This window comes from Palaemon carinicauda, chromosome 19, assembly GCF_036898095.1.
Source record: "Palaemon carinicauda isolate YSFRI2023 chromosome 19, ASM3689809v2, whole genome shotgun sequence".
Classification (NCBI taxonomy): domain Eukaryota; kingdom Metazoa; phylum Arthropoda; class Malacostraca; order Decapoda; family Palaemonidae; genus Palaemon; species Palaemon carinicauda.
The window spans coordinates 59,052,697-59,068,354 of record NC_090743.1 but is presented as its reverse complement, the minus strand read 5'-3'; the positions used below and the strand labels follow the sequence as shown (position 1 = coordinate 59,068,354).

Genomic DNA, 15,658 nt, shown 5'->3' with positions numbered 1-15,658 from the left:
GTCATGAACCAAATTGGCTGCTGCCTTGTTTGCAAGAGTGTCGCCATGGTTTCAAGGCCTTGTGAAAGGTGTCATGTATGCTACAACCAGTCCCATAGCGCCACAATCACTAGACAAATCTTATAAAGCCGTGAACATCGCCCTGATGGTGTCCAGGTCTGCAGGGAACACAAGTGTACCCTCGAATCCTAAATGTTTGAGCAACACAGCCACCTTTCGTGCTCCAATTCCTCCTTCAGCCCCTGTAGTTCCTTTGTCAGCACCATAGTCACTGCCCGTTCGCAAGTCACCTGCTCACGTGTCTAGATGTCTATACTCAAAGGCTGGCCATGCCAAGCCTGATCCCTTATGGAAACAAGTGTGGGTTATCTCAGTTAAGGTGACTAAGAGACAGAGCAAACAAGCCAGGTTATGCCTCCTCCAGGAGACACCCTTTACTTGAAAACAAGCAGTGGATCAAGACTTCTGAGAGAGGTCTCTGTTGACAAGTTTCAACTGTCGTCCATCTAGATAGTCAATACTGCTTTCACCGTTCTAGTTGCTGCTCCCAATGAACCCCTACAAGCTTTGCAGCCTTTGGAGGCTCCTCAGAAGGGGGCTACAAGTGTGTTAGCCTCCTCCACTTCTAAGCCTCAAGGGTAGAAGGATTAGAACTCCTTTCCAAAGAACTGGGCAACTAAAATGGTGGAGGACCCTTTTCTTCAGAAGACAATTTAGGTCACAGTGGCTGCTTTGTCGGTTCCCTTGACCTGAGATTCTCCTCCCAGGCCTCGATCTCCTTATTAAGGTGCAAGTTTCAAACTGGACACAACTCTGGCCTCTATGGGCGTGATTTGTGAGTAAAAGGACACGATGGTTTCTGATTCGGACTACTCGGGAGCCGTGTTGCCACCTCCAGCTAACCCCAAAGCTCCAGCCACCTTTAGGCAGGTCTTGTCATGTATTAGGAAAGTTAATGGATTTAGGGAACCCATGTACTTCCCCCAGAGGGGGGCCGACGTGGTGTTAGACCTTTTCTGCCGTGACCCACAACCAACTGAGACTAGACTTGAGTTACCTTGGTCAAACAAGGTGATTTCACAAATCACCACAAATGAGTCCTTTACGGTATATAAAAGGTAAATTTTCAAGTATTTTTTCTGAAAATCTCTTATATCACTTATATAGACTTTTACTAAATAAGTATCAAAATATTTCCTGCAAGTTGAATCAGATTAGAATAGAGCAAGTTACCAGCATTATGCAAAGATAAGTCAGATTTACATATCAAATTTGTTCCGTAACTGGAATGCAAACCTATGCTATTTATTTAGGGGTATTACTTTTGGCGAAGATGAAATGACGAGCCATTAAAATTAGGCGAGGGTTAACCACCCATACCGCTAGTTAGGCGGGGTAGTGGGGGTTAGCTTGCTACCGCTCCCTCTCACACACCGGTGATTTAGCTCATTTTGCTTTTGGCTCAGATGGTGTACGGTCGTTGCCGTTCCTCATTCTTCGCCGTTATTATTGGACTGCCATTAATTCTTTTGTGCTTTTTCTTCGTATTAGTGTGTGTTGACTTTTGCGACCATGCGCACCTGCCCTGGACTCGATGGCTGGCCGTGCGCAACCTATATGTTGGCCATGGAGACCAATCGCCACACCCTTTGTCCTGCCTGCAGAGGTCAACAGCGTGATAGTACTAATAACCAGTGTAGTGAGTGTCGCGAGTGGTCTGCCTCCCAGTGGGAGAGGTTTGGGCTATGACGGAAGAAGTCATCTAAGCAGGATATTTCTCTTTCGAAGGTTCCTTCAAAGGAGGAAAAACCCAGGGCCTCTTCTGCCGTCTCTCGACCTTCCTTCGAAGCTCCTACTTGTTCTGCCTCTTCCGAGAGAGCGTCGAGTAGTAGCGTAGACTCCTTTAATTGCGGCTAACCCCGGTCCTCGAGAGATGGTGTTGCTTCCCCTAGCGAAGCTCACCCACCTCTTCCCTCGGGTGAGGCCTTGTCCATGTCTTCTGTTTTACAAGTATGGTCGTACTTGGGGCTTCCGGGTCCGCCTTCCAAGGACTCCTTGCTGCAGCTCATTCTCCGGGGTGCAAGTGTGCAGCCGTCGTCATTGACTTCAGATGTAAATCCTCTTGCTGAACTCCGTTCAGCATGGAGATAGCAGACACGGTCAGACTAGCGGTAAGACCACAGGACTTCACGTGTACACTGGACCTAAAGGACTAATACTTCCAGATCCCAGTTCATCCATCTTCAAGGAAGTACTCAAGATTCAGCCTAGACAACAGGAAATATCAGTCCAAGGTCCTGTGCTTCAGTCTTTCCACAGTACCTTAAGTTTTCACCAGTGTTTGACCTAGTGTCATCTTGGGCACACAGGACTGGCATCTATCTCCTTCATTATCTAGACGACTGGCTAATCCTAGCAGACTCGGTGTCAACCCTTCTTCAACATAGAAACAAACTTCTGAGGGTCATGGTAAACCTTGAGAAGTCCTCCCTGCTTCCTACACAGAGACTGGTATACCTAGGCATGATGATAGACACTAATCTCCACAAAGCCGTCCCATCATACGACAGGATAATGAGGCTGAGAAAGGTCGCAAGACCCTTTCTCAGACGAGAAGAACTTCTAAGCCAGGTGTAGTTACGTCTCCTCAGCCACCTTCCATCACTGGCCTGTCTAGTTCCCAATGGTCACCTCAGGATGAGATCTCTCCAGTGGCGAGTCAAGTCCCGTTGGAATCGTCCTCTCGATTCCCCAGACATTCGGATCCCCATGTGATTAGCAGAACACACGGACCTCGAGTGGTAGGTGGCAGACGAGAACCTACGAAAGGGTGTGGATCTTCTCGTCCTCCCCTGGATTTGTTGCTGTTCTCAGACGCTTCAAAAAGGAAAGGGTTGGGGGGCCCACGTGCTGCACCAAACGACCTCAGGCCTCTGGTCAGAGTCAGAAGAGTACTTCCACATGAATCTCCTAGAGATGAAGACCATTTTTCTGGCCCTCAACAGTTCTTGGCGGGCCACTCGTTGGTGGTGGTGATGAGCGACAACACCACAGTAGTGGCTTACATCAACAAGCAAGGAGGTATTTTTTTGCAGCCCCTATCCCATCTAGCAGTAGAGATACTGATTCACTCGAAATCACTATCAACACGCTTCATTGTGGGCAAGAGGAATGTGCTCGCCAACTACTTAAGCAGAGCATCTCAGACAGTAAGTACCGTATGATCCGGGATCATCTAGTAGCTAACAAAGTCCTGACTTTGTGGGGTTCTCCAACAGTGGACCTCTTCACAACGGCCCTGAACTTCAAGCTCCCGTTGTACTGTTATTCAGTCCCAGACCCAAGGCTCTCTGGCAAGATGCATTCCAACAATGGTGGGACAACATTAATGTTTACGCCTTCTCCTCATTCTGTCGGATGAGGAGAGTACTCAACAAAGCCAGAACATGGTAAACCTCTCAATGACCTTCATAGCTCCGCTATGGCATCACGCGGAATAGTTTCCGGACCTTCTGCAACTCCTGATGGAGCCTCCAATAGAACTCCCTCCACAACACGATCTACTCAAACAGCGACATGTCAACATATTCCACAAAGCCGTAGCTATGCTATGACTACACGCGTGGAGATTATCCAGCATCTCCTCTCTGAGAGGATTTTCGCAACAAGTTGCAATCAGGATGTCTGGATACCTGCAAAAGTCATCAGCAGCAGTCTACCAGGCAAAGTGGCAGGTCTTCTGTGGTTGGGGTCGTGTAAGGGGTATCTTTCCTCTCGATGCCACTATTCCAGCAATAGCGGAGTTCCTCGTGTATTTGTGGGAAGAAATGTGCCTGTCAGTCTCGGCGGTAAAAGGCTATTGCTCAGCCTCAAGCCTCACCTTTAAACTGAATGGGATGGACATTTCATCGCTAGAATTTTCCTTACTCATACGGAATTATAAACTTACCTGTCCTCAGTTTGAAGTGAGGCCTCCCTCATGGAATGTGCTTCGAATTCTCAGGTCTTTTAAGATACCTCCCTATGAACCAATGAACCATTACGCCAGGCACAATGTTCCTACTAGCTTTGGCATCGGCTAAGCGAGTCGTTGAACTTCATGGTCTCTTATACGACATCGCCCATTCAAGGGGATGGAGAGCGGTAATGTTCGGCTTCGTCTTTGAGTTTATTGCTAAGACTCAGAACACGGGAGTAGCGGATCCTCGATTCGACTCCTTCCGGATTTTAAGTCTTCGTTCTGTAACAGATGACCCTGATCATCTTTTACTCTGCCCAGTGAGGACTTTGAGGCTGTACCTTAGAGAACAGCCGCAGCCTGTCCTCGTGTGCTTGCACTCTTTGTCAGCAGAGGAAGGATCAAGAGGAGGGTCACCAAGAACACAATCTCAGTATGGATTTGCAAGGTGTTAGATCATGCACTGAATCCAAACCTTCCTCCTTCACGTCACCCCAGACCTCATGATGTCGGGCGTAACTACCTCCCTGGCATTCAAGAGGAACTTCTCAGTGACCCAGGTTTTTCAGGCTGGGGTGTGGAAACGACAAACTACTTTCACATCCCACTACCTGCAAGACGTGTCCTACACGAGGCTCGATACCTTTTCTATCGGTCATGTGGTGGCTGCACAACAGTTGGTATATCTCAAGCTCCTTATTGGCAAGTTGCAGAAGGTTGAGGGCACTGTTACCTGGTTTTAGTCTACGTGAATGAAAAGGTTTGACTGGCTCTTATTCTTTTCTTCATCTTCCTCTCTCTTGGGGAAAGCAGCATCCTTGGTTCTCTGCACAAGCTGACCTCAAACCACTGCAGGTAAACCATGCTCCCTTGTGTACCTAGTAGCAAGCTAATCCTGTTGTGTCCCCATACCCGGGCGAGGGGGCATTGGGAAAGTCTTGGTTTCAACAGTTTTTCCTACTAAAGACTAAATAAATTTACCTGGATGGTCACACTTCTAAATATCTCAACACACAGCTTGCGTAGGTTGCGGACCTTGCATAGCAAGGTTTTAGCGAGGCGTAGAGACCCCTTATTTTGAGTAATAACATACTCAGATAAGGAGCCCCCAGGTAAATTCCAAAAGCCAAATTGGCAGGGATGTCCACACTTCCTATTTGGCAAGTCACCCCTAAATAAATAGCATAGGTTTGTATTCCAGTTGCAGAACAAATGTCAAATTTGTAGATAATTTGTATTTTTCCTAATGATACAAACCTTAGCTCATTATAAAAACTTGCCCGCCAGCTCTATCCCCTTGAAGTCCTACCTCCAAGCAAAGTGAGCTAAATCACTGATGAACGCCCCCTTACCCCTGCTAACTAGCGGTATGGGTAGTTGACCCTCGTTAAATTTTAATGGCTCGTCATTTCAGCTTCGCCGAAAGTACATACATACATACATATACCAAGGCACTTCCCCCAATTAGGGGGGTAGCCGACATCAACAAATGAAACAAAAACAAAAAAGGGGACCTCTACTCTACATTCCTCCAGCCTAACAAGCGACTCAACCGAGTTCAGCTGGTACTGCTAGGGTGTCACAGCCCACCCTCCCACATTATCCACCACAGATGAAGCTTCATAATGCTGAATCCCCTACTGCTGCTACCTCCGCGGTCATCTCTAAGGCATCGGAGGCAGCAGCAGGGCCTACCGGAACTGCGTCACAATCGCTCGCCATTCATTCCTATTTCTAGCACGCTCTCTTGCCTCTCTCACATCTATCCTCCTATCATCCAGTGCTTCCTTCACTCCATCCATCCACCCAAACCTAGGCCTTCCTCTTGTGCTTCTCCCATCAACTCTTGCATTCATCACCTTCTTTAGCAGACAGCCATTTTCCATTCTCTCAACATGGCCAAACCACCTCAACACATTCATATCCACTCTAGCTGCTAACTCTTTTCTTACACCCGTTCTCACTCTCACCACTTCGTTCCTAACCCTATCTACTCGAGATACACCAGCCATATTCCGTAGACACTTCATCTCAAACACATTCAATTTCTGTCTCTCCATCACTTTCATTCCCCCTAACTCCGAACCTTACATCACAGTTGGTACAATCACTTTCTCATATAGAACTCTCTTTACATTCATGCCCAACCCTCTATTTTTTACTACTCCCTTAACTGCCCCCCAACACTTTGCAACCTTCATTCACTCTCTGACGTACATCTGCTTCCACTCCATTTGCTGCAGCAACAGACCCCAAGTACTTAAACTGATCCACCTCCTCAAGTAACTCTCGATTCAACATTGTCGTGGTTTGCGAACTGTGGCCAAAGGTAGCACCCAAACTGCCTAGTATCCGGATGCCGACCACAACCCGACGTTCACTACACAACAAACATACAACGGTGGAATACCCCCAAAAAACCTAAATAACAGGTCAAGAGAACGGAGCTCTGGGCACCACCCCTTGATTTATACTGGGCAAGGGGACCCAGCTAGAATCTTGTTTTTTATCATACCTTTCATTGGGCTAGCTGGATTATAAATAAAGGTATAAGAACATTAGGTGAAAGGGAATATTATAATTAATAACGGAACACAGTGTGGGAGGAAAGAATTATGATAAATTACTGTACTTATGAGCTTCAAAAAACAGTGGTGGAGGAGAAGACACCGTGGTGAGAGGTTCTGAAATGAAATGCTGTATACATAAAATAGGCAAAAGAACAATTTATTTGAAAAACTGTTAGGAATACCGTAATGTACAGTGAACCCTCGCTACTTCGCGGTTCGACCATCGCGGATTCACCACTTCGCGGATTTTTTCCATAACCCATATATATACAGTAACATATATATATATATATATATATATATATATATATATATATATATATGTATGCATGTATTTATGTATATATGTATGTAGGTATGTATATGTGTATGCATATATATATATATATATATATATATATATATATATATATATATATATATATATATATATATATATATATATATATATATATATATCTAAAGTAGGAAGATGTGATGTAGTTCTAAGGGAATAGTATGGGAAATATGTCTGGGTAATAAGCAAAGCTCTACCTCCAGTTTGTTTCTTCATTATGATCAGAGATAAATGTAAACAAAACATTGGTTGCCATTTTTTATCGTGCTTTTTAGCTTGTTTAGGAAGTGCATGATATAAAATTGCCTTTAATATTTGTGTCTGTTTTAGTTTAGGGTACTGTAGTACATGCATTAAGTGTTCTGTACATTAAAGGGTAGTTTGTTAACAGTACTACGTACAAGGGAAGGTTTTAAAAGTCTGAATATACATGATGAATAAATAGGTAAATATGGTGTCACTACTTAGCAGATTTTCACCTATCGCGGCCGCGTCTGGAACCTATCTACCGCGATAAACGAGGGTTCACTGTATCAATCAAAATAATCAAAGACAAAATTAACATCCCTTACGTAAAACTTCAGCATCCGGGTAACACGATAAACAAATTACACCATCAAGATTTCCACTGGGGGGACACTCATAAGTGTTCCTATTCAGTACAAGTATTAACAAAGACACACCTAACCGTGTATCTATTTGGGCAAGTACCAGTATGCCATTTCAATAGTTCCAGTTTACTACTAATGTTTATGACACTTAAAAGTTTGTGGTCTTCCGCAAAAAGACGGTTTTAGGCCCCTTTACGTTCACTTGGTTCTGGGGCAAACATTTAAAAAAAACTGTCCATCACTAAGTTCCAGTATGGAATCACCTTTTGTGATCTGGTGATGTGGAGTAGCAATATCTTGATCCTTAAAAATTTTTTCTAAACCTCTAGATAGGTCACTATCAGAACACACTGTCAATACCAAGTTTGAGAAGTGACTCATGTAGCAGGACAGAAATGTTTACATTACCATTTTTTTTTTATCAAGCTGATTAACCCTATAAACAGACTCGGACATAATACAGCACCCTTACAATCATTTTACTTGTGCCACGTCTCGACTGAACTTCTGGTTGCCTCTCCAAAAACCCTACAGAGAGTAGGGCGTGCTGCAAAAACAAATGTGGTTAGACAACTGGTAGGACCAAAAAATATTACAATACCCCTTAAAAATATAAAAAATGCTTCTATTCATGACTTTCTGTTATAAAAAAAAAATTAATTAGTTGCTGGCAAAATATGTAAACCTATTTAAGAAAAATTTAAATCTTTACAGTGAATATATGGAAAATCATTATAGTACAGTACTGGGGCAGAATATCAGACATTATGACAAAAGGGAATTGATAATGAGTTACTTTAAAACATATATAACCCAAGCTTGTTATATGTGGAAATGGTTTGTATTTTTCCCAACTACTATTAATTTTTTTCACAACATGACATTCAACCTTGCACCACCTTCCCTTCTCGTACATCTCATTTTCCTCTGTCGTTGGGACTTGTTACAATCTCGAGACAGAAGGTAGGACGCCACTACTGCAGCCACCCCATAGGAGTCGCCATCACTACTAGAACTAGAACTCTCAGAGACTTCAGAAGAAACAGGACTGTCATCCATGAGTTCTGGACTATTCAGTGTCTCTGTTACAAGATCAGGACCCTTCGGATACCAGAGAAAATGCCTCCTAAGATAAACTGGAGGTTCAAACCAGGCCTTTAACTGGATATGGTGAGCTTTTACCAGTTCACCATCAGGCAGTCTCTGCAGCTCATAGGTGACCTTATTCTCGTGTACCTTAGTAACACGGAATACCCCCTCAAACCTAGGGATGAGCTTGTTCGTCAGAAGGTGTCCCAACAGTTGCACCTTCTTAAGCACCAGAGAACCCTCCTTAAACGGTTTGTACCGAGGATGCCCTTCAGCCCATGGGTCTCTCGTTTCTGCTGATAGCAACGGGATACTATCAACATCGTGAGCACCCTTCAGTATGTTCTCAGCTGGAGTACAGCCAATCTCAGTGTGGTGGGAATGGTTGTAGCTGAGAACTGCTCGGGATAAGAACTGGTCCCATTTCCGAGATTCCCCAGAAATCACCCTCAGTAACTCACCAATGGTACGATTCACTCGCTCCACTGCACCGTTACTAGAGGGTTTATACGGAGTTGTTTTCACATGTACAACATTATACCGCTCCAACAACTCAGTAAATTCCTGGGAAATAAACTCAGGGCCGTTATCAGTCAATATCCGGACTGGAACACGAGGAATAACAGGAAAAACTCGGTCTTCAAGCGCCTGGCATATCGTACTGCTCTTCTTATTCCTTATGGGTACTGCCGTTACCCACTTGGAATAATGGTCGACTACCATCAGACACCCAATAAAACCAGTACTGGTTGTTGGGAGACTTACAAGATCCATAGCATTCAATTCAAAGGGAGAAGAGCTCACTATTTTCAAGGTCGGCGGAGCAACCACCTCCCTTGAGACCTTACAAGTCTGACATTCCCAACACGTCCGGCACATATCTCTGATTACATTAATCAAAGATCTGTGCCAGACGAGTCGACGGAGCATTGCAATCATTTTTCCGATCCCCCAGTGAGCATTCTGGAGGTGTGTCTCGGCAACTAGGTCAATCAGGACATTGAAGGTGACTACTGGGACTACTGAGCCGTCTGGGTTCCGCTTCACTAGCAAACCCTGGTGAACTTCCAGGTTCGACCAACATCTCCTATAGGGTAGACAGGAGCGTGGAACTCGAGATGCAGGAACCCCAGAGTAGATCATCTTAATGACAGATTGAATCTTTCGATGATCTCCTTGGATCTTGGACACCTGACTAAAGGACAGAAGAGCATTTCCGGAGAACACTCCCTGATCAGATTCAGGATCAGTTACCTTCATAACAGTGGTCTCGGTATGCAGGGAGGAGACTGAGAGTACCTTGGGAGACAACTGAAGAACAGTAGTGTGGTCATACACCAACTGTTCTCGGGGTGAATCCAGTGTCAGGTAGGCTGCATCCAGTATATTCCTACCAAGAACAAAACAAAAGTTAATGTCTTTGGCAGCTACCACCGCATAGTTAAACAGCGGTAGCCTCCACCCAGAAGGACACTTCACCTCTAACTGGACGTATCCTAGAATGCTGGTGCAGGAACCAGTCAACCCCTCTAGCTGTTCTCCTGACAGTACCTGGTACTCTATGCCAAGTTGGCTCTGTACAGACTCACTTACTAGACAAACCTGTGCTCCTGTATCAACAAGAGCACAAAATAAGGTCTCCTGCATCATTACTATACCTACTGCCGAGTGTTGAGACACATGGGTACAACTGGACTGACGAGGTGCCTTTTCTGTCACGTACTGGATTACAGGACAATCCTCCGGCGCTTCCTGATCATCAGTGATCAAGCCCTCAGCGTCAGGAACACGAGATTTTATCTCCGCCTTATGGCCCAGAATCACGTCAGTTGGAGGGACGTAATTGTGGAGCTCGATCAGAGGTTTAAAATGCACTCCAGACAGACACTGAAGATGCACATACTGAGGCTCAGTCACGGATGGATCACGATAGACTACGGGACAAGTGGGACCCCAATGGACCCAGATTTCCAGGTTTAATAACTTTGATGCTGCCAATAGCAACTCCAGAGCTGGGACTGTACCTGGAAATCTCATTGCCTTGATCCTGTTCCTGCTGGTCTTGTCCAGTTTGAAGCCTAGTCGACCGGCGTCTTTCAGAAACTGCTGAACTAAGGCATCCCGGAGCTTGGCTCCCATCAGCGGAGAGTCGGGTGCGACACCTGACCCTTCTGTCCAGCAGTTCCCGACTAGCTCCAAGGATTCGATAAGAGAATCTGGACCACCACGAACCTCCTTATACAAGGCCAGTCCAGTAGGCAACTTCGGAGTGCTGGGTTCAGTAGCTAACAGACAGTCAGTTAATGCAGGCCAGCGGGATAACCAGTCAGCGGCGGCATTCTGATCTGGACAGTAATTAACAATAAAGTTAAATTCGGACAGGTCCTCCAGTGTCCGTGCTAGACGACTGTCCACCATCTTCATGTCATGAAGGTACATCAGGGGACGGTGATCAGATTGGATCACGAAGAACTGACCATAAAGGAAGGCCCTGAAGGTTTTCACTCCCCATCGCAGAGCAGCCAACTCACGCTCAATGGTAGAGTAACGGGTCTCGCAGTCAAGAAAAGTCGGAGTCGTACGCTATCACCCGACGCTCCCCTGGATGCTCCAAGGACTCCTAGCACAGACAAGCACCAGCACCTTCACCCTAAGCGTCAACAAACAACTCCAAGGGTTTAGCATCAGCGGAGTAGTCAGGGTATGACAACATAATGTCCTCTTTGATGAGTTCCTTCAAGCGCATAAAGGCACTGTCCATTTCTGCAGTCCACTTCAGTTTCTTAGTTCCTTGAGATTTTCGTCCTCCAGTCTTCGCAGATAATGGTTTGGCTATCTGTGAGCACATGGGGATAAACTTCCAGTCCCAGGAATCCCCGTAGCTCACGCACAGTGGTTGGTTTAGGGAAGTCTTCCACTTTCTGGATGTATTCTGGTAGCTTACGCATACCAGAACGTCCAACCAGATGACCAAGATACTGGACCTCGGCTTGAACCCAAGAACACTTCCCGAGTTTTATCTTGAGTCCGTGCTTCTGGAGAGTAGCCAAAACTCGTTCTACCAGTTTCAGGTGTTCCTCGAAAGAAGACCCAAGTATCAAGATGTCGTCAATGTAGACAACCACCTTGGCTTTCGGGAACTCTTGGAGAATACTCTGCATTTCTCTCTGGAACACTGCAGGTGCATTTTTCAGTCCAAACGATAAGCGTCTGAACTGCCAGTGTCCAAAGGAGGTAGAGAAAGCCGTGTAATCCTTACTGTCCTCTGCCAATGGTAACTGGTAGTATCCACGAACCAGGTCAAGGGTTGTAAAGTATTTGACTCCTTGAAGTCCAAATACAGAGTTGGCCATGTTAGGCATCGGGAACTTATCAGAGACAGTCACTTTATTCAGTCTACGGTAGTCCACACACAACCGTATACTATTGTCCTTTTTTCGGACTGGAACAATGGGTGAAGACCAAGGAGAGATGCTGGGTTCAATAATACCCAGTTCATGCAACTCCTTGCACTGTTCCTCGATGGCGTCAGCGACGGGTTTGGCAAACCGTCGAACTCTCTGATAAATGGGCGTCTCGTCATACAGGTGGATGCGTATTGGTGTGCTTGAGCACTCTCCCACATCATCATCACCAGTACTGATAACTGGAAGATGACGTCGAAGCATTTGACAAAACTGGTCCTTCTGAGAAGAGTCCAGTTCGTCGGAGATAGACAGATTGTCTATCTCTTCCAATACACTCGGTTCAGGAGTCAGGTCACACTCCTGTGCTATCAGGCAGGATAGAGGAGCATCCACCATTGCCATGGTGAACACCTCCCCCAAGAGATCGCCCTCCTTGATCTTGGCAGTTTCTTCAGATGAACCCTTGACTAAAACTGAGGCTTTCCTGTCTCAGTTCAAGGATGCCAGGAATTGCTGTAACTTTCCTTGACAGACCTGGGGTTATGATGTCGCCATCATAATACATTTCCGGCCAACAGTTGGTCGGACAAGCAGGGCACCTAAAAGACGTGTCAAGTCCCTTAGGAAAGTTAACACTAACTGGAACAAGTACTGGCTCAATACTGGCAATCCTCATTAAATCGGCTGCGTGGACCTCAAGTGCGTAAAGCACTTACTGACAACAGGCTCCACGTATCGGGACATAATACTCCCAAAGAGGCTTCTTGGGGAGTACTGCCAACGCTCAGCCGATTTCGGGCTCCGTCAACTATCACCCCATTTGCTCTCAAGAACTGGTAACCAAGCACTATGTGTTCAGCCATAGTCCCTGAATGCACTACATGGAACACACCCGGGGCGGATGTCATTCCATGCAGTATAGGGGTCAACAGTACAGTACCTAGGGTCTTAGGTCCTGTTTGCCCTAAACCCTTCAGACCAATGGTGTTGGGTACCATCTGCAGCTGGTAATCCTGTACTACTCTCGATGACAGGAGGTTGACCTCAGCTCCGGAGTCAATGAGAGCATCCAACGCTCCCGATGGAAACTCAGACATGGTCACTGGGACAACCATCAGTGGTACAGGAGCCAACTGCGCCAAGTTAACCCTACGTAGGGTTTTCAATACTGCCTCAGTTTCTGCTTTCTCCCTGGAGGAGTCAGTTGGAGAAGCTCTGGAATGTGTCGAGGAGAGGTTATCACAGGCCAATCCTGAAACAGCCATTGGAGGTGCAATGACTTCTTCAGGTTGAGGGGTAACCTTGGAAATCGAGATTTCCGAGGCTGCCGCCGGAATACTAGGAGCATGCACCCTAGCACTCACACCCTCCTTCGATGTAGCCCCATCTTCTACATCGAAGGCCTGGTGTTTAAAGCCCTATGATACTCCTCAGTTCTTGACTTCCTGGGCTTTGCCTTCTTGCTCCTCCTCTTCTTCTTCCCCACAGTCCGAGATGGAGCACTGGACTCGCTCCCACTTCGGGTCTCCCGGCTACTGGTTGATCCAGAATAGGATGACGGGGTCGGAGTAGCATTCACTGGTACTGCTCTCCACCTTGAAGGAGTCTGGACAGAGGTAGTCTCCCTCCCAGGGCTGCGGGCATTAGCTGTGTTCTGGACAGGTGATCTGCTTATAACCGGCGCCTGTCGTCCACACTGTGCCACATAATGGTTGGACGAGCCACAACGTAGGCAGAGGTTGAGGCGTCTGCGACACTCGTCCACAAAGTGCCCTGGTTTTCGGCACCCTGCACAGTACCTCCTCTGGAATTGGGGAGATCTATCCGGGGTGTGCGATGGTGGCAGGCGCAGTTCCACAGGTGCAGGTTTGGGGACCGGTCGAGGAGGAGTGCGTAAATACGCTCTGTCAGGTCCAGGTGAACGGCTGGGGGCAGCCATGGCAACCCTGTCGGCATACGAGCCGTGCCATGACTGTCCCAAACGACTGATGGCCAAATCCTCTGCCTTCTGGCTTCGCTGACGGGATGCCTCGTCGAGAGCACTCAACAGGTGCAAAACATCCTGCCAAGTGGCCTGACGGCCAGCGGAGACATTAATGGTGGCCAGAGACTGTTCCAGCCAACTCGCAGCTTTGCTTGGAACAGTTCTGAGGAGCTTCTGCCTAAGCTCCCTCCGGTCCAAACTACGGCGAGGATAGGCAGACTTGTACAGGGAGTCTAACCGGACGGGGTAGATTTTCAGCAGTTCGCCCTCGCCACAGGTAGCACTGCTGAACCGGGCCTTTCTACCCACATCACACCAGTCGAGGAGGCGTTCCTTCATGACGGGGTATGAGATCTCGGGACCCCCCATGGCTGAGAATGCCTCATGAATTTCTCCCTTCAGAAATCTTCCAAGGTCAACAGTCCACCGGCCAGAGCTTCCCGCGGTATATTTACTCGCACAGTAGGCCTCAAAATCCCTCAGGAATCGGGCAAAACTCTGGCCAGTTTCGAGCTGGAAGATACCAGGCTTGGGGTTCCTCTTGGAGTCGAGGACCTTCAACAGATCAGACAGACTGCGTTCTGTCTGGAGGGACTGGACGTGGTCGGTGGAGACTGTGTCACTGAGACAGGAACTGGAAGTATCTCCAGAAGTCTCGCTGCCAGAATCGTCGCTGGTTGACTCCTAGGACATGGTCATTTCGGGTATGGCTGGTCTGGCTCTTTCCTTGGCCTGGCATCTCCGCTTCGGGATAGCCCCTGTCTGGGCAAGAACTGCCTCAGCGGTAGCTGCTGGAGCCTTTTCTGGCCTACTGGCTTCAGTCGGATTATCCAGGAACTGCTCCCCTAGTCCACTGGCTGCAGGCTCTGGTGGACTAACAGAGTTAGTTGCCAGAACAGGCGAGGAAGCAAGCAGTCCACTTGGGACAGGAGACTCCTAGAAGCATGGTACGGGGGGGATTAACGGTGTGAACCCTGGAGGGGGCTGTAGACCTCCAATCAGTGGCTCTGCTCCAGTCACTGGAATTGCCAGACCATTGTAATTTGGCCAAGCAGGGGACGTAGATGGAGCACTGGTGGTCACTGTGGTTGTGACCCCAGTGGCAACGTGGCACGTTGGTGACGGCTCAACGGTCTTCAGGGCCGCCACTTGAAGTGTCAGGGACTTGACCTGAGTTGTCAGGTCACTGACAATCCTGACAAGACTCTCTACATCCCGGCTCAGGCTCTTCTTAGCCTTTCGGCGTTTACTGGATGACGATGCCATCACTAAAGGTTGGTGTTTCCCGGGTCTGGGCACCAAAAATTATGTAGTGGTTTGCGAACTGTGGCCAAAGGTAGCACCCAAACTGCCTAGTATCCGGATGCCGACCACAACCCGACGTTCACTACACAACAAACATACAACGGTGGAATACCCCAAAAAAACCTAAATAACAGGTCAAGAGAACGGAGCTCTGGGCACCACTCTTTGATTTATACTGGGCAAGGGGACCCAGCTAGAATCTTGTTTTTTATCATACCTTTCATTGGGCTAGCTGGATTATAAATAAAGGTATAAGAACATTAGGTGAAAGGGAATATTATAATTAATAACGGAACACAGTGTGGGAGGAAAGAATTATGATAAATTACTGTACTTATGAGCTTCAAAAAACAGTGGTGGAGGAGAAGACACCGTGGTGAGAGGTTCTGAAATGAAA

At 47.0% G+C, this 15,658-nt stretch overlaps 1 protein-coding gene across 1 annotated transcript in view; it reads left to right on the top strand.

The window, feature by feature from the left end:
* Nucleotides 1–15,658, top strand: part of Prosalpha4 (proteasome alpha4 subunit) — an 87,895-nt gene that overhangs the window by 55,051 nt on the left and 17,186 nt on the right. The gene's annotated exons all lie outside the window — the stretch shown is intronic.